The sequence below is a fragment of the Squalius cephalus genome (assembly GCF_949319135.1).
Source record: "Squalius cephalus genome assembly, chromosome: 11".
NCBI lineage: Eukaryota > Metazoa > Chordata > Actinopteri > Cypriniformes > Leuciscidae > Squalius > Squalius cephalus.
Genome location: NC_137132.1, coordinates 27,092,572 through 27,116,480, shown reverse-complemented (window position 1 = coordinate 27,116,480; position 23,909 = coordinate 27,092,572). Strand labels below are relative to the sequence as shown.

General features: G+C 38.0%; 1 protein-coding gene across 5 annotated transcripts in view; it reads right to left on the bottom strand.

Moving 5' to 3' along the window:
- The window catches only part of robo2 (roundabout, axon guidance receptor, homolog 2), a 452,373-nt gene that overhangs the window by 302,799 nt on the left and 125,665 nt on the right, over positions 1-23,909 (bottom strand). The gene's annotated exons all lie outside the window — the stretch shown is intronic.

Here is a 23,909-nt window from a genome sequence, read left to right as displayed (position 1 = left end):
TTGTCTGGGGTCACCGAACACGTTTAAAAATCACCACTGGGAGAAGATTAGCCCGGATGGAAAAAGATTGAGGTAACCTGGCTCAGTTTTTATGTGGCCCTGGGGCGGCAGCCCAGCTAATTATGAGTGACCCGGTGTGCAGTGGGAGTTCTGCTCACCTCACCCCTTCCTCCATTAAAACCAATGATGCAAAGCCTGGATGGATTTAGATACACAAACTCTATACAAAGAGGAAAGCCAGTGACAATGTATATATTACCTTACAATGTAAAGAGAACGATAATGAAAACGCTCTTAACCTGAGCCTCACAAAGTTTTATAAGGCAGGACGTGACATCACAATGAATGGTGTTCACTTTGCAGGAAGTACACGTTACATCTACTGTAGTCTCATCCTCATCAAAGCGGACAATAAAATGTTTGGGGACCAAACATAGAGGGCCCTATCATACACTCGGCGCAAGTGTTTTTTGCAAGCTTCAGCCCGACGCGGTTATCATTTTCACGTCCTGCGCCACATTGTTTAAATAGCAAATGCATTTGCGCCCATTTGTGCGCCCATGGGTGTGCTGGTCTGAAAACGAGGTGTGTTCAGGTGCATTGTTGGCGCTTTGCTATTTTGAGGCAACTGAAATAGACTGCGCCATTGACCAACTGAAACCTGGTCTAAAGTCAAAGTTATTTTGACTTGTTATTCAAAGGGTGCATTAGTAATATGACATGGAGCGAGCGCAACTGGCTTTTAAAGGGAATGGGAGATGAGACTCTGATTGGTTTATTGCATGTTACGCCCAAAACGCACCCATTACTCATTAAGAGAATAGGGACAACCTTTTTAGACCATGCGCTGGGTGTGTCCACCATTTTTCCCATTATTTAACTAGCAAAAGTTAAGGGCATGTCTGGATTCAGACATGTGACATGGCACTAAGTGCACTTGTGCCATGCACTTTAGACAATGCGCTTACATCGTTAAAATAGGTCAGAGACTTTGGCCAGTATGCAACCACCACATGATAACAATCGGTCAGAAACACATTAGGAGCTGTAGAGCAACACCCTACCATTGCATTCTGGATCTTATTGTAATCAATATTTGTCTCTCTACTGTACTGCAATGAACAGTCTCCCAATTATACAACAGCGAAGGTGTTCTTTGACATGTTTCCTTATTGATCTAACACTGTAGAACAATTCAGAAAACTGAAAACTGTCACACTGGCATGAGGAGAGGAACCATTTTCAGTGAAACATATCGCTCATTGACTCTTCAGACAAAAAACTAGTTAAAACTTAATAGATTGGTTAGTATTTTTCTAAATATGTTCCATCTTTTGAGAATCAATGTGAATTAAACCACACAGAAAACTGGGGTTAATTGTCACACTTTGTATAGTGAACATCTCTCATTGATTTATTTCTGTGAAGGAATACATCTCAGCTACAACACAATTAAACATGTCTACTGTTAAAAAAGCTTATTGTTGACTAAAACATGATTCGAATCAAAATCTTGAATTGAATATTACAGTTTTTGTTACTACAGTTTTGAACTAAAATGAATAAGTTGAAGAAATATGATGAAAAGTAAAATAAAAATAAATGAAAGTATAAATGGCAAAAGCACATAAAATTACTTAAAACCAAAATTACAATGAAAACGGACAATATAAAATATACAAAATAATAATAATAGTATATAAATAACCCTAAAATAACACTGAATACTATTAAACATAGTAGGCACCTTTTGTTTTGTTTTTAGCAAAACCTTATCAAGCACAAAAAGTAACATACAAAACATTTAACTAGTGTTTAGGCTGTTATTATTTTACACTGAAATATATTGTGTGAAAACTTCAACAGTCTGGTTTCCCCTCTCTTGCTTCCTTCAAAACAACACCAAAATATTTCATTTCTAAAACGCCATTCTTAAAGAGTTTTTCCATTCTGAAGTCAGATGCCGAGCAGTCGAGGGCTAAACACTTCTGCAAATGAGTGCTAGAAAAATGTCCCGTCGGTGAGGAGAGTCCATAAAGCCGTGGATTAAACACCCACTTAAACGGCGGCGTAAAACAAGCAGTTTTAATCCTGTTTCCGTAACACCCACTTCACTGCGCTGAAATACTGCCAAGACTTTACAAAACCACAGGGTCAAAACAGCAGCGGACTCCCTCATTCGCTTTCCCCACGTCCTGCTGTTCAACATCATACAATCATCAAAAACAAAAGGTGGCGTTAGGTGTAATGTTATACAGCCGAAACCACGGGGTAGGATCAGTTATTACAAACAAGAATGAATAAACAGCGGGTGTTTAAATGCACTTTACCTGATTTGGCACGAGGATCAACTAAATCCATGCCCTATTTATGTAATGAATCACATTTGAGATTATTCATCAAAAGCAACAAACAAACAGCTTCATTTAATAGTTGCAGGGAAAAACAATACGCAAATACAAATATGAGACATTAGGAGCTAAAAAAGTAACCGGGCTACAGAGAAAACCGGTCGTGCGTGAGGTCTCAGAGCATTGCGACTTCTCTGTAGTCGAGAAAGAAGCAATAAAAAGTAATGAAAGAATGGCAATAGGAATGTAATAAGAAACAGAAATATGAGTCCGCCAGCCCTGCGGGTGCTGACCTGCTTTCCTCCGCACTAAAACAGAGGGCAGGGGACAAATCATCAATAATATATACAAACAGTCTATTTCGCCACAGAGACTGCAGCGCTTCCAGACTGCGAACAAGGTTTCATTAAGTCCCTCGCTCTGACCTCAAACCAATGACTGCAAATAAGGAAGCATGAAGAATGTCCAAATGCGCCGCAATGTTCAGGGAGATTTGACTAGTCTAGCCACAAGATTCTTTCTGGTTGTGTCATTGATATGACTAATAAGCATGATTATATTAACCGATAAACAGATCAGCAATGTTACTTTACATTGAAGATGCGATATATTTCAAAAAATCATTTATAGAAACTATATAAGCTACTAGTATTGCAGTAGGCCTATAGTTGAACAGAGAGACCAGAAACAGATCGGACAGAGTGATGATAACATGCCTAAAAGGGTCAAAAGAGCTGTTAACACATCAGCGTACAGCCTGAGTCAATGTGTCACACACACACACACACTGCGAAGCATGGCCTGAAGAGTTAGTGGAGACAAGCTGAGTTGTGTTAGTGTAGTTTTCTTGGCTAATATGTATTGTGACACTCTCCATATCTACGTGCGTGTGTGTTTTGGCACTGCTCTAGATGGCGTGTTCTGGTGGACAGGTGGTAAAATTTGTGGTGTTTAAACATTCAAGAATGTATGAGAATGTGTGGTGCACTGCAGACAGATGGTACATCTACTCTTATGTAACCGTGCGTTCATGAGCGTGTGGGAATGAACAGTGTAATCAACGCCATAAAAGAAAGTAAAGTAAGACACACGGGTGGAAAATATGCATCTTTAGATGTAAATATTGTAAAATGTTCTGTAATGCTGGAGGTCTATTCTTGCAGTATATATTCTGTACATTCTGTGTGTGTGTGTGTGTGTGTGTGTGTGTGTGTGTGTGTGTGTGTGTGTGTGTGTGTGTGTGTGTGTGTGTGTGTGTGTGTGTGTGTGTGTGTGTGTGTCTGTGTGTGTGTGTGTGTGTGTGTGTGTGTGCGTGTGTGTGCGTGTGTGGGGAAATGTTTTCTTCTGGACATGTAACCTGACAAAATTCATCAGTAATTGAAGACTCCAGTCACTGAAAACTCATCCAAATCATCAACAAACACATAATCGTTTGCTTTTCTGTTTCTATGAGCTGCTCCGTGAAGATTTTATCTATCTATCTATCTATCTATCTATCTATCTATCTATCTATCTATCTATCTATCTATCTATCTATCTATCTATCTATCTATCTATCTATCTATCTATCTATCTATCTATCTATCTATCTATCTATCTATCTATCTATCTATCGTTTATTTGTTTTACTTGTCTATCTTTCTGTCTGTCTGTTTATATATTTTTTCATATTTGTCTGTCTGTGGTTTATTTGTTTTTATGTCTATCGTTTATTTTCATGTTTGTCTGTTTTCCTGTCTATTTTTCTTATCTGTGTATCTATCATGAGTCTATAATTTGTTTTTCATATCTGTTTGTCTATCCTATATTTCTCATATCGCTCTGTCTATCATTTTTGTTCACACCTTTCTCTATTCTTTATTTTTTTATATGGGTCTGTCTCTCTGTCTTTCTATTGTTTGTGTTTATCGTTTATTTTTGTTTGTGGCTATTGTTTTTTTTTTCATATCTGTCTGTCTGTCTTATTTTTCAAATCTGTCTGTCTGTCTATTGTTTATTTTTTTATATTTGTCTGTTTGTCTATCAATTGTGTCTATTGTTCCTTTCATATCTGTCTGTCTGTCTATTATTTATTTTTCATATCTGTCTGACTGTCTGTCGTTTGTGTCTATCGTTCATTTTTCATATCTGTCTGTCTGACTATCGTTTGTCTATCGTTCATTTTTCATATCTGTCTGTCTATCATTTGTGCCTATCGTTTGTTGTCTATCTCTTTTTTCTTTCTAAATGTTAAAGACTAAAACTAAAGTATGTTTCTAAGTGTGTCACTAAAAAAAAAAAACAATTTTCCTCTGTGGAGCAGCTATATATAGACTATTGTTTTAAGCAGGCTATTAATACATAAAAAAAAAACTGTCACTTTTATACAGATATATACTGTGGCCCCAAAAAAGTATTTGGACACTTCATACACAATCTATGCATGTTATTCCTTTACGAATGTCAAACAAAGCATCATTTATTTTAATGAATCTTGGCAAATGCACACTTTTCAACCAAAACATCTAAAAAAAAAATGCCTTTGTTGGGATAAAAATAATAGATGTACTGTTCATAATTAAGACAAAGATATTTGGGCACTGTTTAGTTGTCAAACATTAGTGTAACATGTCCAACTGACTTCACACAATCGCTAAAAATCACTTACACCCCAGAAAGCATTGCAAAAGTTTCTAATGCATTGACGTTCACATATTAAGAAGTCTCATTCTCTCTCTCATGACCCATTCTCTCTCTCTCTCTCTCTCTCTCTCTCTCTCTCCCTCTCTCTCTCTCGACCCATTCTCTCTCTCTCTCTCTCTCTCTCTCTCTCTCTAACGACCCATTCTCTCTCTCTCGACCCATTCTCTCTCTCTCTCTCTCTCTCTCTCTCTCTCTCTCTCTAAGACACACGGGTCGTTCGAAATGCTTCAGGTGACGTTGTCATCTCACATCCTTTTAGATTATCTGCTCATCAATAATGCACAAGCCTTTATTCCTCTGAATCTGAGGTCCTATATCACCATCACTGTGTGTTCTCATCTCATACAGTGCGAGAAAAATCACCCCTCCATTCGCACTCCACCTTTCTAAGATCCATTTTTCCTCCCTTACACTCATTTATTTCACTCCTTCCATTTATCCATACAGTAATCTGCCCTTCAGTGACAAGATAAATCGTGGCGCTTCTGTCACTCGGCACAGAGAAGCAATAAAAAAGTTTGCAGACGTAACCTGCTTGAATGCTTGGCCAGAAGTTTGAAAGTTATGTTAGAGACACAAAAAAGAACATATCCAGCATCATTATGGTTGAAGAATTATGTTTTTTTCTCCACTAGTTCAGCTGTGCATCATATGAGAGGCTAACACATCTCCAGTGGTCTCATGTACGGTATCTATACTTTTAACTATATAAGTCTGGTCTACATTTCAGCTTATTCTGGTGTACAACTGCCCATTTAAACAGCTATGCCAAACACAATAGTCTGTTTTCAGAATTGTCTAATTTGAGTTAATCCTAAAAACAGGTGCGCTCATGGTGTTCTCTTATTACACGCTACTAGAATATCTCAAACAAACCTAAAAATCTTGATATCTTTTTAAAGATTTGAGGGCTTGAACCTTATAAACTTGCACTGACTAGTTCTTCTATGGATGGATGGATGGATGGGTGGATAAAGGATTATTAGGAACACCATACTAATACTGTGTTTGACCCCCTTTCGCCTTCAGAACTGCCTTAATTCTACATGGCATTGATTCAACAAGGTGCTGAAAGCATTCTTTAGAAATGTTGGCTCCTATTGATAGGATAGCATCTTGCAGTTGATGGAGATTTGTGGGATACACATCCAGGGCACGAAGCTCCCGTTCCACCACATCCCAAAGATGCTCTATTGGGTTGAGATCTGGTGACTGTGGGGGCCAGTACAGTGAACTCATTGTCATGTTCAACAAACCAATTTGAAATGATTCGAGCTTTGTGACATGGTGCATTATCCTGCTGGAAGTAGCCATCAGAGGATGGGTACATGGTGGTCATAAAGGGATGGACATGGTCAGAAACAATGCTCAGGTAGGCCGTGGCATTTAACGATGCCCAATTGGCACTAAGGGGCCTAAAGTGTGCCAAGAAAACATCCCCTACACCATTACACCACCACCACCAGCCTGCACAGTGGTAACAAGGCATGATGGATCCATGTTCTCATTCTGTTTACGCCAAATTCTGACTCTACCATCTGAACGTCTCAACAGAAATCGAGACTCATCAGACCAGGCAACATTTTTCCAGTCTTCAACTGTCCAATTTTGGTGAGCTCGTGCAAATTGTAGCCTCTTTTTCCTATTTGTAGTGGAGATGAGTGGTACCCGGTGGGGTCTTCTGCTGTTGTAGCCCATCCGCCTCAAGGTTGTGCGTGTTGTGGCTTCACAAATGCTTTGCTGCATACCTCGGTTGTAACGAGTGGTTATTTCAGTCAAAGTTGCTCTTCTATCAGCTTGAATCAGTCGGCCCATTCTCCTCTGACCTCTAGCATCAACAAGGCATTTTCGCCCACAGGACTGCCGCATACTGGATGTTTTTCCCTTTTCACACCATTCTTTGTAAACCCTAGAAATGGTCGTGTGTGAAAATCCCAGTAACTGAGCAGACTGTGAAATACTCAGACCGGCCCGTCTGGCACCAACAACCATGCCACGCTCAAAATTGCTTAAATCACCTTTCTTTCCCATTCTGACATTCAGTTTGGAGTTCAGGAGATTGTCTTGACCAGGACCACACCCCTAAATGCATTGAAGCAACTGCCATGTGATTGGTTGATTAGATAATTGCATTAATGAGAAATTGAACAGGTGTTCCTAATAATCATTTAGGTGAGTGTAGTATACCAATGTATCATGGATGGATGGATATAGTATACTAATATATCATGGATGGATAGATGGATGGATGGATGATGGATGGATGGATATAGTATACTAATATATGATGGATGAATGGATGGATTGATGGATGGATATAGTATACTAAAATATCATGGATGGATGGATATGGTATACTAATATATCATGGATGGATGGATGGATGATGGATGGATGGATATAGTATACTAATCTATGATGGATGGATGAATGGATGGATTGATGGATGGATATAGTATACTAATCTATGATGGATGGATGAATGGATGGATTGATGGATGGATATAGTATACCAATATAGCATGGATGGATGGATATAGTATACTAATATATGATGGATGGATGGATGGATGGATGGATGGATGGATAAACAGAATTATAAAAATGAATTACAAAATTACAATTACAAAAAATAAAAGATAAATTAAAAATAATAATAATAATTATTATTATTATCAATAATAATAAATGAATTATCAATTAACACTCAATAATAAATAAACAAAGCTAAAAATAAAAATAAAATAGAATTAACAAATAAACGAAAAAAATAAACAAACACAGACTATTCGTACAGGCAGCCACAGATTGTAGTATGCTTTGAAAAAGATCTGGTAATCCGAACATTAAGTTAGACGTTCAATAACAGTGAACAATGAGTTGAAACACTGTTCTAATAATGATAAATAATATACATCAATATATGATAACCTCCTGCCTTTAGGACTTTGTAGATAAGAGAATGTGTGTCAAATTCAACATCGTTCTGAAACACATAAAACAATATGATGAAAAGTGTGAGTGACTGTATATAACCGCAGGTGGCCTGACCTCTCTTTTCTAATAAATTCACTCCTGGTTCCCCAAGTGAATCCAAACCTCTCGAAACAACCCATTCTCAAGCACCGTTCTGAGACCAGAGTCCTCCCTTAATGTTTAACACCTGCCGTTAAGAGTGAAACAGTAAACTGCTCTCAGATCAGTATCTTTGGGCGTTTTCTCAGGGGTGCTGGTATCCATCAGTGGCTGGATGATATATAGAGGTAATATAAAGTTCATTCACAGCACAGTGGCCTGCTGTTTTCTCTGTTTGTGCCCCTGTCAGCAACAAGCAGGAAACCTCGCTCTCTAAATTCAATCTTTTGACCAAAACACCCATATAGACAAGGGTCTCCAAGTGCGTTTTTACATTGGGTTTGCAGTCTCAACACATTTAACTTTCAATCACATCGGAAAAGAGAAATGATTGGATCATGAACGTTTAGCCATGATATTATTGGTTAATGTTTTCCCTTTGTTCCATCAGTAGTACACCAAAGTAGTTCTTCTTTGTTTTTGTTATAATAATGTGCACTGGTGAATCATGCATAACAAGACTAATAGGATATAAAAAAATATATGAACAAGTTGGACTAATTATGATTTCATTCTCAAAACTATTGAAAGCCAATCAGTTCACCCTTCGCAGGGAGTTTGATTGACATAATCTGCCAACCGCCGAATCCGACAAAGCAGTCAGGAGAGTTAGTAGAGTAACGTCGGTGGATTTGAACTTGAAAAACTGAGTGTACTGACGTCTCTCCGCGGTTAAAACAACATTCCTTCTTATGTTCATTCATGTTTATTCGATGCTATAAATTAACTAGAAGGAAGAGATGATCAGTTTACGAGCAGACTAGACAGCGATCTGTCACGAAACATTAAAGAGCCACAAAACGGTATTTATTGTTAAAATTTCTTTAAAAAAAGGACCAAATTTCAAAATTAAGACTTTGTTTCATATAAAAATAACCTGGTCTGTCCTGTCTGTCGACGCGTTGTCATTGTCCTCTTTGCTCCGCAATGTATTTTTCGCTGCGTGAGAACATGATTTGTGGCATGAGAGCACGGCTTGTCGGACATAGCAATCTAAACTAAAGGAGGCGGGTCTTTGCGAATGGTCAATTAATCAATCAACAAACAAATTACAATAAGTGAAACAGTAACACGAACTAACATGAACTAACAATTAAAATACTTCTAAAGCATTCATTAATTCTAATTTCCACTTTACATTATTTCAACAAGATGCATAATGATGTTAGTTACAGCATCTACAGAACCAACACGGTAACTGATGAATATATCCAGTCAGCCCTGATCACTTGTTACATGGCATTCCCTGGGAGCTGTACCCATGACCCTGACGCTGCTAGCATGTTCCCCCAGACTAGAACTTAGTTATCATTATTCTGAATCCTATAACTGCATCCTGTCGGTCTGCTAATAAAACACACTTACACATTTCCAGAAAGCTAATGTGCTCTGGGGAACTGTAGAAAATGTTTTCACAGTCCTACATGTTTCATCAATGGTTGTGTAAACACGCAAGAGCCAATTTGTGTGCAGGGGGGGGCATGTGTGAAAGCGAGAGCGAGAGATTCGGGTGAGAACGTGTGTATGAAATGTGTGAATGCGTGTAACACTTAGGGAAGGGAAAAACAGTGCAGGGCAGATGTTTATGAGCATTGCTAATGCACGAAATGTGCTTGGAGTGACAATTGTTTTAACGGATTCTCGAAACTGCCGAAAGAGGTCAAGGAGTGAATGAGCGATGAAGAGGAGGTGAAAACAAAGCGTAGCGACACAAATAAAAGAAGACAAGTTGGAAAGAAATATCTTAACCAGGCCAAATCTGTGAATCTCACTCTATCAGTATTTATGAGATAATTACAAGTCTTCTGTACCGCAGTAACATCACTGGAAAGCACATTTAGGTTTAGGGAAGATTATCTCAGAACTCACTGCTGAACAAATATAGTTAATCTCAAAATGGGGAAATGTAGTTTCTGCAAACCTTTCTAAGGGTCTGGCTGCCTGTCAATAAAACAATGCATTTCCTGTCCTCTGATTATCCACGGACACATCAGGCAGCTGTGTAACTATAATCTAACAAAAGCCCAGGGAAATAGCCAGGCTAATTGCTGAATTTGCATAGGTAATCAGAGTTTTAAAAACAAACCTAACTAATTGCTGAAATTGCATTCAAAGGTTTCGGCTATTGTCAACAGTTGTACGTTCATTAGTGGCACCCACAATTAATGCAATCAACAGTAAGTGTGTGCGAGGAATCATTAACGAGATGTCCCTCCGATTGTCTTTTGAAGCCACATACCGAGATGTGAAGTTCCCGAGGGCCCACAGGCCTGCTTTTGGATCTTTTGGTTCTGGAGAGGGTTCATTCTTCTTCAAATAATTAAACTGACAAATCTGCAGTCAAAAGTTCGGTGTATAGTCAAAAGTAGTGCATTCATTAGTGGCAACCACAATTAATTCAATCAGCAGCATATTTGTGCCAAGAATCATTAACAAGATGGCACTCCGTTCCTGTTCTCGGTGCACGATTATGCCTAAAATTTAAAAAATGAAAGATAATGGAGGCCACATATTAAGACCTTTTGTGGAGTCCTGAGGGTCCACAAGACTATGCTCTATTAAGTAATAGTAATAAATTAGTTCGGCATTATTCAGAACTGAGATTTATTCAGTACAATTGATAAAATTGAATTTGAATTTGAATTGAACATGCAGGATGGTAATTTAAATTAAAGTAAATTGAATTTAATTAAATTCAGTCATTTTTAATAGGCCTATGTCTTTTATCACTGAAATTCAAAGAAATTTGAAAGAAAATTAACGAATGACTAATAATGAAATTTGTTTAAAAGTTAAAAAAAAAAGTTAAAAAACATCTTTTGTTGTGATTTTTTTTTTTTTTTTTGTAAATATTTTATATATAAAAGCAGGATTGCAATGATGGATGATAAAACGACCAACTGAACAACAGAACGACCAACCGATCGAAAGAACGACATACTGTACTGAACGACAGACCAGTCAAAAGAATGACCGACCAATCGAAAGAACGACATACTGAAAGAACGACCTACCTAAGACATAAGGATTGAAAGAACGACAGACTTGAAGAACCGACCAAAGATCGACCGACCAAACGAAATGATCGCTCAATTGATGAAATTGAATTTGAGGCAGCAAACAGAGCGCAGAATGGTAATTTAAATTAAAGTAAATAGAATTAAAAATCCAGTCATTTTTAATATGAAAAGCAAAGTTTGACAAAAAAGGTTGATTGAAAGAACGACAGACTGAAAGAACGACCAACCAAACAAATTACTGAAAAAAAAAAAAAAAAAAACGACCACTTGAAAAAACAATGGACCAAACGACAGATCGATCAAAAGAACGATGGACTGAAAGAACGACCGACCAAATGAATGATCAAAAAAACTAACAACCAAACCACCGTTCGAAAAAACAACGGACCAAACCACAGACTGATTGAAAGAACGACGAGCCGAACGACAGACTGATCAAAAGAACGATGAACCGAACGACAGATGGGTCGAAAGAACGACGGACCAAACAATATACCGATCAAAAGAATGACGACTGAACTAGCGATTAATTGAAAGACAGACTGAAAGAACGACTGACTGATCTAGCGATCAGAGAACGAACAACCAAACAACCAATCGAAAGAACGATGGACCGATCAGAAGAACGACGGACTGATTGAAAGAACGAACAACCAAGCGACCGATCGAAAGAACGACAGACTGAAAGAGCAACCCAACGAACGACCAACTGAATGATTGAAAGAATGACATAACGGCTGATCGAAAGAGATAGATGAACCCAATAACACGCAAACTAATCCATGAAAAGTGAACAGACACTCATTCACGCACAAACACACAATGCCGAAATGCCATCCCTGATAATCTCTCACTTGTGCAACCTCACAAATCACTCCTTATTTGCAATTAAAGAGTTGATGACTTTCACTTCAGAGGCTGTGTAATTCAGCAGCTGTCTCTGTACAACACACCAGCATTTAGCGGCTGATGAGTCGGCTGTCTTCTCTGTGTGTGTTCTCCAGATGAAAGCCGCGTTCCTCTACCCCCCACCCACCATGTTTGTTTGTTTGTTCCTTGTTTATCGACCGGCATCCGATTCGCGCACGCCAAAGTTGAAACTGTCGAGGTTCAAACAAAATGCCTTCACCGCTAATTACCCACAATTCTTCATCTCCACCAGTCGATGCTTCCCCCACCCCACCCCTGCTTAAACATGCATGTATTTGCATAATAACGAGAAATGTCCCATTGGGGTTAGTGCTGAGCAGGCTGCCCTATTTCCGGGGTTTGTTAGAAAGCGGTTGGCAGAGGATGCAGGTACTCCTCTAGGGGGCATCGCTCTAGGGTACATGCACGCAATGGCATTGGGCTCAGGGCTAAATGTGGACGCCCCTGGAGAGGGAAGGGTGTCATGTCAACACACATCAAACGTGTCTCCCACTGCAAGATAAATGAGCAGTCGTGTTTGAGGCTTCACCCACACACACGCTCAGAAAAGTGTCATATGTTAAAGTAGCATAATAAAGAGCTTCTTTTATCACAGTTCATATGCAACAACCAAATAACCTATATTACGGAGGTGCTTGTTCAGGCAATCATTATTACTTTTGCTCATACTACAAATCGTACCATTTTAGAGCAAAAAAATTTCATAAAAAGTAGTTTTGATGATCTCGTAAGAGATATAGTATGCTAATATTGGATGGATGGATCGATGGATGGATGTTGATAATCTCACAAAAGGCCTTTTACCAAAAAAATAGAGTTTTAACATTAAAATGTTAATCTGATTACATATTTACCATGATTACATTTTTACTGAGTACCTTTTTTTGATAATCTCATAAAAGGCCTTTTACAAAAAAAATAATAATAATAATTTAACATTAAAATGTTAATGTAATATTTTGAGAACAATGATAAAATTATGAGAATACAATCATTGCATTGCAATATTATGCCGTTTAATATTTTTCTTTCTTTTCAAATATATTTCTAAGTAATTCATGCAATACTTTGACTTTATTCTCCTAATTCCAAGTTAATTCTTAAAATGTTGCTATATCATTCTCAATTTTTAATTATTTGTTTTATATTTTAAATGCCATGTTTTGTGTATATATATATATATATATTTTTTTTTTTTTTTTTTTTTCTTCAGAAAATGCAAAATATAGTTCTGACATACAGTTTGCCAAGGGGTGTATCAGCTAAGTAGAATAAAACAACCGTTTCTTGATTTTAATTTTTTTCTTCTCCTGCACAAGACTACATGATTAAATACTTCTAATAAAAAAGCAAACTCAAGAGATTCTCAGAACCTGGTGTCAAAAGCTTCAGCTTCTCAAAAGCCTTTTTTATTTTCAGTGCCTGAAGATTAGGAATGAGGCATGATGGGAAATATTCTAACACATTCAAATGACCGCAACAATGACATGCCAGCGGTATAAAATACTGTGTAAAATCTACAGACTTTCTCCTTCTACTGAGAATCTCACAGACACAGAAAACAAAGGCGAGGCAGCATATAACATTCAGTCTGTAAAAGCACTTTATTAACCTGACCATTATTAATGGCGACGTAAATGACTAATGAACCCAGTGCTGTCTTAAGCCCTTTTCAGGGAATACCTTTTCTGTGCATACTGTACGTCTTTAAATCACTGCACTTGTATCCATGATGGATGTGCTTACCATTTAGTAAGTAATAAAAACTAAAATAGCAGTTTAATGTTGATTGAAATATCCATATGCTGTGATTGTGGTTATTACAAATCTGCATAAAAACACAATAAAACAGGAAAGTGTATTAAAGTGAATAAAGGATTGACTGAAAGTTCTATCACACTGCGAGATTTAGCAAAGCAATTCGTATAGACCTTATTCAGAGCAGCGCCATAACAGATATGAATGTGAGGCTGTGAGGGATAGATTTACCATGTTTTCAATGACATCCGCTGTAAAAAAAAGAAGCTCCTAGATCACTTAGCATTTTCCACAGCTCATATTGTCTGGGTTTTTTTGTCCACAGAAATTTCTCGAAAAGATATTTTGCAGTGTTTCGTCAGCAGACCAATCCAAAAACACATTAAATATCAGTACAACCCACTGAAGAGATGTCTATCCCTCACAGCCTTGCTTTTATTCCTGTTAAAAATCAAAGATGGCGCTGCTGTGAATAAGGTCTATAGCCTAGGCACCTCCGATTACAAACAGAGGATGCCTCATAAAACGGACAAGGCCAACACAGAACACAGGTGGTTTTAAAAGCGAACGGAAACAGAGGCCTTGAGCTCTGCCACATCAATGTCTTTCACAAGCATAGAGCAGAGGCGTTCTGCTGCGAGGACGGATCACAGGAGAAGCACATTTAACAGCATCTCGCCTCTGAAGTCTGATCTAAATGTAGACCCTTTTCATGCTCAAAACCCGATTATCTGACTTTTCCAGTACACACATGGCTGACAGGCTACATTCATGTGACAGTAGGATACAGGTGACTGTTGTTTCACATTTTAGGAGGTATATATGGTTCTGTTCACACACAGTTCTCTCATAAGTGAGACTGACAACAAGTGACACTCTCTTGTGGACAAGTAAGTACCGAGAGCAGAGAGTAGAGAGAAAATAAAAATAATAAATATAAAATGAGGAAATAAAATAAAAAAAATAAAAGAGAAAATAAAACAAAACACAAAACAAGAAAAAAACAAGGCCAACACAAAGCATGGCAGTTATAAAAGCAAACAGAAACAAAGGCCTTGAGCTCTGGCTTTTACAACCATCAGTCAAACCAAAATAAAATACTGTTTGCAAAAGGGTGTATCCGCTAAGCAGAATTAAACATGATTTTTTTATTTGCAAACACATTTTATGCAAAAAATTAAATAACAAAATAATAAAAAAAATAAAGCAAAACAAAACAAAACAAAACAAAACAAAATAAAAAACCCTGTTTTAAAATGTGAATGTCACTCCCAAAACTTTGGACTGTGTATGTGGCATATTTGCCTTACATATGAAGTGCTTTAGTTGTGTATAGGTGAAATATTGACACAGCTCGATTGTAGTTCTCTTGGAATAGAGTGAGGGCTAATAACTTTCGCTTATTTGCGCTACATTTCCTAACACATACTGTGTTGTAACGCTATTATTAGTGGTATAGCAGATGTCTTCAATGCTAATTGGGATTCTGATGTTTGTCATTGCCAATTTTAAAAGGCATACGTAAAAACTAAAGCACTATTTGGAGGTTGTTTCAGCCCGTTCTCATCCCAAGGTGTCATATACTGACGCTTTTGACATTTCGTCTACATCCAACGCACATGGCACCCTTTATCGTCAATATGAGACGCAGATAGATATGGGCCAGAAGGCGCCTCCTAGCGGTCTAACTCTAACCCTACCCCAGACCTAAACCTTCCCATAACCGAACAAGGCTCTGTGCGTGTCATATTGACGATAAAGGGTGCCATGTGCGTTGGATGTAGACGAAATGTCAAAAGCGTCAGTATATGACGCCCTAGGATGAGAATGCGTTGGTTGTTTTGGATAAGAGTGTCTGCTTAAATGTAAATAGCTATTGGTTAATATGGTAAATTGAGTAATTGCTTTATAGCTTTATTCAAGATGGATTTTACCTTTAGACAAAACAACACTGAACAAAATTATAAACGCAACACTTTTGTTTTTGCCCCCATTTTTCATGAGCTGAACTCAAAGATCTAAGACTTTTTCTATGTACACAAAAGGCCTATTTCTCTCAAATATTGTTCACAAATCTGTCTAAATCTGTGTTAGTGAGCACTTCTCCTTTGCCGAGATAATCCATCCACCTCACAGGTGTGGCATATCATGATGCTGATTAGACAGCATGATTATTGCACAGGTGTGCCTTAGGCTGGCCACAATAAAAGGCCACTCTAAAATGTGAAGTTTTACTGTATTGCGGGGGTCCGGGGGGGGGGGGGGGGGGGGGGTCTGCTGCAACAATCGGTTTGCATAACCAAAAAATTTCTGCACAAACTGTCAGAAACTGTCTCAGGGAAGCTCATCTGCTCATACATGCTGAACAGGGCAGATGGCAGACAGCGTGTATGGCATCGTGTGGGTGAGCGGTTTGCTGATGTCAACGTTGTGGATCGAGTGGCCCATGGTGGCAGTGGGGTTATGGGATGGGCAGGCGTATGTTATGGACAACAAACACATTTTATTGATGGCATTTTGAATGCACAGAGATACTCGTGACAAGATCCTGAGGCCCATTGTTGTGCCATTCATCCACGACCATCACCTCATGTTGTAGCATGATAATGCATGGCCCCATGTTTCAAGAATCTGTACACAATTACAGTACCTGTACACCGGACATGTCATCCATTGAGCATGTTTGGGATGCTCTGGATCGGCGTATACGACAGCGTGTTCCAGGTCCTGCCAATATCCAGCAACTCTGCACAGCCATTGAAGGCTGAATGGAGTGGACCAACATTCCACAGGCCACAATCAACAACCTTTGTTTTTTTTTAGGGGGGTCCCCCCCCAGACCCCCCCAATACAGTAAAACTTCACATTTTAGAGTGGCCTTTTATTGTGGCCAGCCTAAGGCACACCTGTGCAATAATCATGCTGTCTAATCAGTATCTTGATATGCCACACCTGTGAGGTGGATGGATTATCTCGGCAAAGGAGGAGTGCACACTAACACAGATTTAGACAGATTTGTGAACAATATTTGAGAGAAATTGTCCTTTTGTGTACATAGAAAAAGCCTTAGATCTTTGACTTCAGCTCATGAAAAATGGGGGCAAAAACAAAAGTGTTGCGTTTAGAATATTGTTCAGTGTAGATGTGTGCAGTACTTCAGACTATTAAAAGCAACAGTTAAAAAAGGTTTTGTGTTCCGCTATGTTTCATTTTTTGAGTGAACTATAACCTCAACACAGCCAGACATCTGCTGTCTGACAAATGTTCTCATTAACTTTCTGATACCAGAGAGGTGAACTAAACTAAAGGTTATGAAAGAGCATAACCATTCATTTCCTTCATGACATTAGCTGACTTCATTCACATTACAGCTCTGAAAAGAACCTTTAAGCTGAAGTGCTAAACTCCATTAAGGCAAAAGTAAATGAATAATTAGACAGTGCCTGATTTAAAGGAGAACATGAGGGAATTTGGGAGGACGCTTGGCAGAATTAATGCACGTTACACACACGCCATTAAAATGCTTTTTGATTAAATCCATGGAACTAGATGAAAAGATAAGGAAGATATATTCCTACATCCCCATCACCACTAATGACAACACATGAATATCTCTGATGGGCCTCCTGGAACAAAATATGCATTTTCTCCTTTTCACTTCTTAATTGATAAATAAATCTCAGTAAAATACTCCTTGATGGGAAAAAAAATTCTTGAAGGCTAACAAAGCTCATTAAAAACTCATTAAGAGATCTGAAATTCATGATGCCAAACTAAAAACTTCAGAAATGAATGACTGGTACATTGACGCCTGAGCTATTGCGTTCAAGTGAGGGCTCAGCTTGGGGCTTTATAATATAATATATTTTAATTTTGAAGACACATTTGACTGTCTTTGACTGTCATTGCCCCGATTTTCCCTAATTTTTGTTTCAGCATTTTTGAGAGTAGAGACTTTGGGAAGGATGGAGATATGACAGTAAAACAGAATTCAGGAATGATATAAAAACTAACAAATTAAGCAAGCAAACAAACAAACAAATAACTATTTTCTAAAAAAATCTCATATTTTTAAACACATCTGCGAGAAAATGGCATTAGATAATATTAAACAGCCCCGAGAAATCTAATGTTGCAATTTAAATTAACCAGTTACCATTAAATTTAGCAGCAAGAAAAAAAATAATACATAAAAATAAATAAATACATAAAAATAAAAATAAATAAAAATAAAGCGAGTTTATCACACTAAGCATCTACAATGGCGCAACCACCTATAACCCTGGTAGGCAAAATTCTAACCCTTTAACCTGATTTTGCTTCTCTGTTTGCTCTGGGATTTCAGTTTTCAGACCAATGATCCAGTAAGTGAATTCATTCAAACAGAGCTAATGTAAAGAAAACCAGGCTGATTACATCAGAGATGGCAGAGATTATAGAGACTCGCATTGTGTTTTCAGTGAATTATTCATTCCAATGTGTGTTTTGCTTAAAAACACAAGCTCTGCCATATTCAGTGATTTTTTTTCTGAAGAGCGCGAACCCTCACGCACTGACCTGTGTGAATACAGACAGAATAGAACGTCAAAACATCCCACCGCTGTATGGCCAGATGATATGCAAACTACGCTTCTCGGCTGGATAAAGCAAACCAGTGTCTCGCTAGTAAAGTTTTGATGGATGAGGACTGTAATCAAGGTAAAGATGATTGTGGCGATTTATAAGTACTTGCGAGTCCGTTATATTGATGATGATTACCTTGAAAAAAACTTGCAGGTAATAGTTTTGTGAGACTCAACCTTCAGTCTGTTGGTTTTCTTTGTTGGATATAACAAATGATAACAAAATGAACATGTTATACAATATACAGTAAATGGTGTATGCTTAATTTCATGATAAGTGTGTGATTAATCGCGATTAATCGCACAAAAAGGGTGTGATTAATCGCAATAAAAATGTTGTTTTCTATTGCAGCCCAAACAAACAAACAAACAAACACAGACAGACACACACAGACAGACAGACAGACACACACACACACACACACACACACACACACACACACACACACACACACACACACACACACACACACACACACACACACACACACACACACACACACACACACACACACTGACACACACACACTCACACACACTACAACTGTGTTTTTACCAAATATAAGGCCAAACTTGACTATTCCAAGAACTCATTGTTTTACAGAACACAGTGGAGTTTTCGCTTCCCCCCCCACAAAAAAAAGAAAAAATTAGTTTGCCAACGAAATACAGCCAACAGTGCCAAAACTACCACCCCCAATCTTTTCTTTGGAACCAAAATCAGAGAATTCTCAGTATGTTTCCGCCTCTAGCCGTCTCTGGCTCGAGCGTGGCCCTCCAGGCTCAGGATGAGGTCCGGTCCCACATGCTGGTCCCTCATAGACGGGCCCGCTGAAAGGTACAGATCCCCCCTCTACACTCCAGCCTAAAGGCTAATCTAACTATCACCTTCCTCCCAGCACAGCTCCGTTTGGCTCTAATCTCTCAGCCAATGTGCGGCTCCACTGTGAGCTAATACCATTCGACACACTCTCTAACACACACACACACATACAAGGATGGGGTAATATGTGCTTGAAGAGGGTGGGGTGGGAGGAAAGCTACTCAAACACACTGTGAATGAGGAGGATCAAGAATATGAGAGCAGGATTACCCCACTGAGAACATCTACTCATCTAGTCATCCAGATTAACAGGGTAATGATATGTGGGTTTATGGGCAGATAAATAAAAAAAAAATATATATATATACAAAAAATACCAAAAAAATCCAGATGAAATGATAATAATAATGTGTTCTAATAGATTTCTGTACTTCATTTTTTACAGAATTATGAACAAATGTTGAATTCATTCAGGGTATTTTTTGGGGATAAATTAAAAGATAAATACTCATCCAGCTAGCAATCACCTTTGGGACTGGATTAAGAACAAAACAATGTGAATAAATAAAGAAAGAAAATAAATAAATATACACCCTTCATTTAAAAACATAAAAATAAAAATAGGCTGCCACAAACATTATTGGAACTCTAAATCAAAGTAAAGCACCGCTGGCTGCATTTCTTTCCACATGCACCTACTTCTCTTGTTGATGTTGTTTTGCGCGCTCTTCTCGAGAGGGAACTGCACCCTGATGCAGGGAACTGGTGAGGGCATATTTCGCATATATTTCCCCCCCCTCAAAATAAAACTGGGACATTGCTTCTTGGCATGTAGGGATGTGCAAGCATACAGCTTAGTAAACTAAATTGCTCGGAGTCTTGAACAAAGTGACCTATTCAGGCTCACTTCAACAAGCTTTCTGACAAGGTCATCAGCAGATGACACAAGCTGATAGGAGAGCAGGCCGGGTTGATGGAAACAGACGCTGGGTCTCTGGGGCTTGCTGGAGCTTAGCCATGATCACATTTAATCATCAGGAGCCGCTCTCCACAAACCCATCCTCAACAGGGCCCAGATCAGACCACAGATAGATGACGCGAGAAAGAATGCAAGGATGGGGACAAAAGAGAGAAAGGGAGAAGCAAGGAACATAGATTTTTACATCTTCTAAAGAAAATTGTATAGGTAATTGTCTAGGCAAAAGTCAATGCAGTTTCCAGGGTGTTGCTATGCTGTTGCTAAGGTGATCTGAGTGGTTCTTTGCATGTTGCTATGTACATACCAGGGTGTTGCTAAGGTGTTCTGAGTGGTTATTAGCACATTGCTATGCACATAGCAGGGTGTTGCTAGTATGCTGTTGCTAAAGTGTTCTGGGTGATTTATAGCATGTTGCTCTGCAGTTGCCAGGGTGTTGCTAAGGTTTTCTGAGTGGTTCTTAGCTCGTTGCTATGTACATACAGTACCAGGGTGTTGGTATTATGCTGTTGCTAAAGTGTTCTGGGTGATTTATAGCATGTTGCTATGCAGATGCCAGGGTTTTGCTAAGGTGTTCTGAGAGTGGTTGTTAGCACGTTGCTATGTACATGCCAGGTTATTGCTAGTATGCTGTTGCTAAAGTGTTCTGGGTGATTTGTACCATATTGCTATGCAGTTGCCATGGTGTTGCTAAGATAATCTGAGTGGTTCTTAGCATGTTGCTATGTACATCTCAGGATGTTGCTAGTATGATGTTACTAAAGTGTTCTGGATGATTTATAGCATGTTGATATGCAGTTTCCACGGCGTTGCTAAGGTGTTCTGCAAGGTTCGTACTACTTTGCTATGTTGTTGCTAAGGAGTTCTTAGTTGTTGATGGCATGTTGCTATGCACTTGACAGGATGTTTTTATGCTGTTTTTTAGGTGCTCTGAGCGGTTCTTAGCATGTTTATATGAACATGCCAGGGTGTTGCTATGCTGTTGCTAAGGTGTGCTTAACACAATTTAATACTTCAGGTTAGATATTTTAAACCCCTAAATATGAGCAACAGCAAAAGTGATGGCTGCCTTTGCAAACTGCACTATTAAAAAACAGACTGGTCACTAATGACAACCCCCCCTCCCCCCTCCCTTCCTTTTTTCTCAAATATATATGATATTATGCTATGCAGAATAGACTTCACGGAGCACTGATGTTCACACCAGTGCCCAAATTTCCTCAAATCCCTCAGCCATTCTTCTCATTAGCCCATCATTCTCTCCACCCACCACTTCTATATGCCACTCCACCCTTCTATGTCTATCTCCAACACTTCTGAGAGGCAATTACGGATGAATAAAAAACTGTCACCCATGTCATGAGAACAAAAGTGTGACCTCATTATCGTGCCAAAAAGTTTTAACAAATCTCATCGGAAACATCATAGCTCGCTCCTAAATGGCATATTTATGCTTATAGTGCCGTTTCAGGCAGACAATAGTCTTGAATAGATTTAATATAATGTGAAGCAAAGATGATGAGCTCAAAGCTTTAAACAAAGCTCTACTGACATGAAATTATTATAGAACTGTTTTGTTTTATGCAAGATGTCTGCTTCCTGACCTTAATTATTGACCGTATATGCATAGCTTGATGTCTAAAATCAAATGCTTGGATTAAAGGAATAGTTCACAAACAATAATAAAAAAAAAAAAATTATATATATACATATATATATATTTTTTTTTTTTTTTATTTTAATAAACATGTATACTGTTGTTCCAAATCTGTATGACTTTCTCTCTTCTGTTGAAAACAAAAGAAGGAATTTTAAATATTTCTTGTCCATGCAATTCCAATGAGACTGGAGAGTTCAAGCTTCAAAAAGTATGTAAAAATCATCATAAATCAATCACAGAAGCAGTTCATATTTCATTTCACTTATTCGCTACTGTATGTTCAAAGACTTCCAGAAGTCATATAAAAACTTTGTGTGATAAACAGAAATTGAAGTCGTTATTCACTAACAATTTTCCCCTCCAGTGAGCTTTTGAACTCAATTATCTGGACCAGTTTGATTCATGAATGAACCATCCAGAACTGCGTGTGAACAGCATCAAATGATTCATTGAAAAGATCCAGTTCAAAACACTTGGAATAAAGGACAGGACATAAAGATATGAGAGTTAAACAGGATTTGAAAATGATATAAAAGTCTTGCTAAAATTCATTGTTATCCGACACCTCAAGTATGTTAAAAACTAGTTGCCATTCTAGAGGTGTGTCCTCCTCACACAGCTCTCTCCCTGAATTGACATGCCGAGCATCATGGGTTCAGCCTGGTCCCTAATGATCCCTGCTCAGCATCTGCCTGCTTCCTCGTCTCCGTCCGGATGGCTTCTGCGCATCAGACCGAACAGGTCGCATTTGCATTCAGCGGGCAACGGGTTCCGCTTCAAAGCAATAATGAAGTGTGAAGTGTGACAACATTTAACAAGGAGGCAGGATCAGTTGATCTGCGTCATTTCCAACTCTCCCTGACAGGTGACGTTTGGCTTTCATTACGCCTAATGTTTAGGCAGACATGTGAGACAAGAGGTAGCTGGGGAGAGTGATTTGAGCTTCACGCAAGACAAATTCAATTCCAGGTAAGCCCTCTACATGGGTGAGTGGCATACAAGACACTCTGGGTGTGCAGTTTTTGACGATGGCTGAATGCCAAGCTGTGTTCGAGAGTGTAATGTCTATATACCTCAGTTGTGGAGAATCAAGCATGCTGAGACCCTGGACTATACATGCCTTGACTAATCTCAACTAAATAAACAGGAAACATGCTTCACTTCATTTATGATAAATCAATTAAATAGGCTATTTTATGCTTTTCCCAACAATGTACACTTCTGACTACAGGTGATGTTACAGATAAAGTTAAAGGCAGGGTAGGCAGATTTTTTCTAAAAAAAAACGTTTTCCCAAATTTGTTTAAACTGTCTTTATACCAATACATAATTAAAATGTAAGTACTCTGAAAAAGAGAGTATACAAATTGAGTGTATGTAGTCCTCTCAGGGCTGCAAGAAACACAGCTACTTATTCCATTCACTAACATAATATAACATAATATAATATAATATAATATAATATAATATAATATAATATAATATAATATAATATAATATAATATAATATAATATAATGACATGATATGGACCACTTTGGGCTTAATATGTAACTTCTTAGTCTTATCAGCATACACTTTAAAACGTAAAAAAAAATATATATATTGTATTATATTATATTATATTATATTATATTATATTATATTATATTATATTATATTATATTATATTATATTATATTATATTATATTATATCATATTATACTGTATTATAACATGTTATACTGGTGTGGAACATGAGGGTATGAAAATGCTGACAGGAAATTCAATAATAATTAACTTAAAGGAATAGTTCACCCAAAAATGTAAATTCTATCATCATTTACTCACCCTCATGTTGTTCCAAACCTGTTTGAGTTTCTTTCTTCTGTTGAACAAAGATATTTTGAAGAATGTTGGTAACCAGACAGTTGACGGTGGCCATTGAAAAAAAAAAAAATACTTGGAAGTCA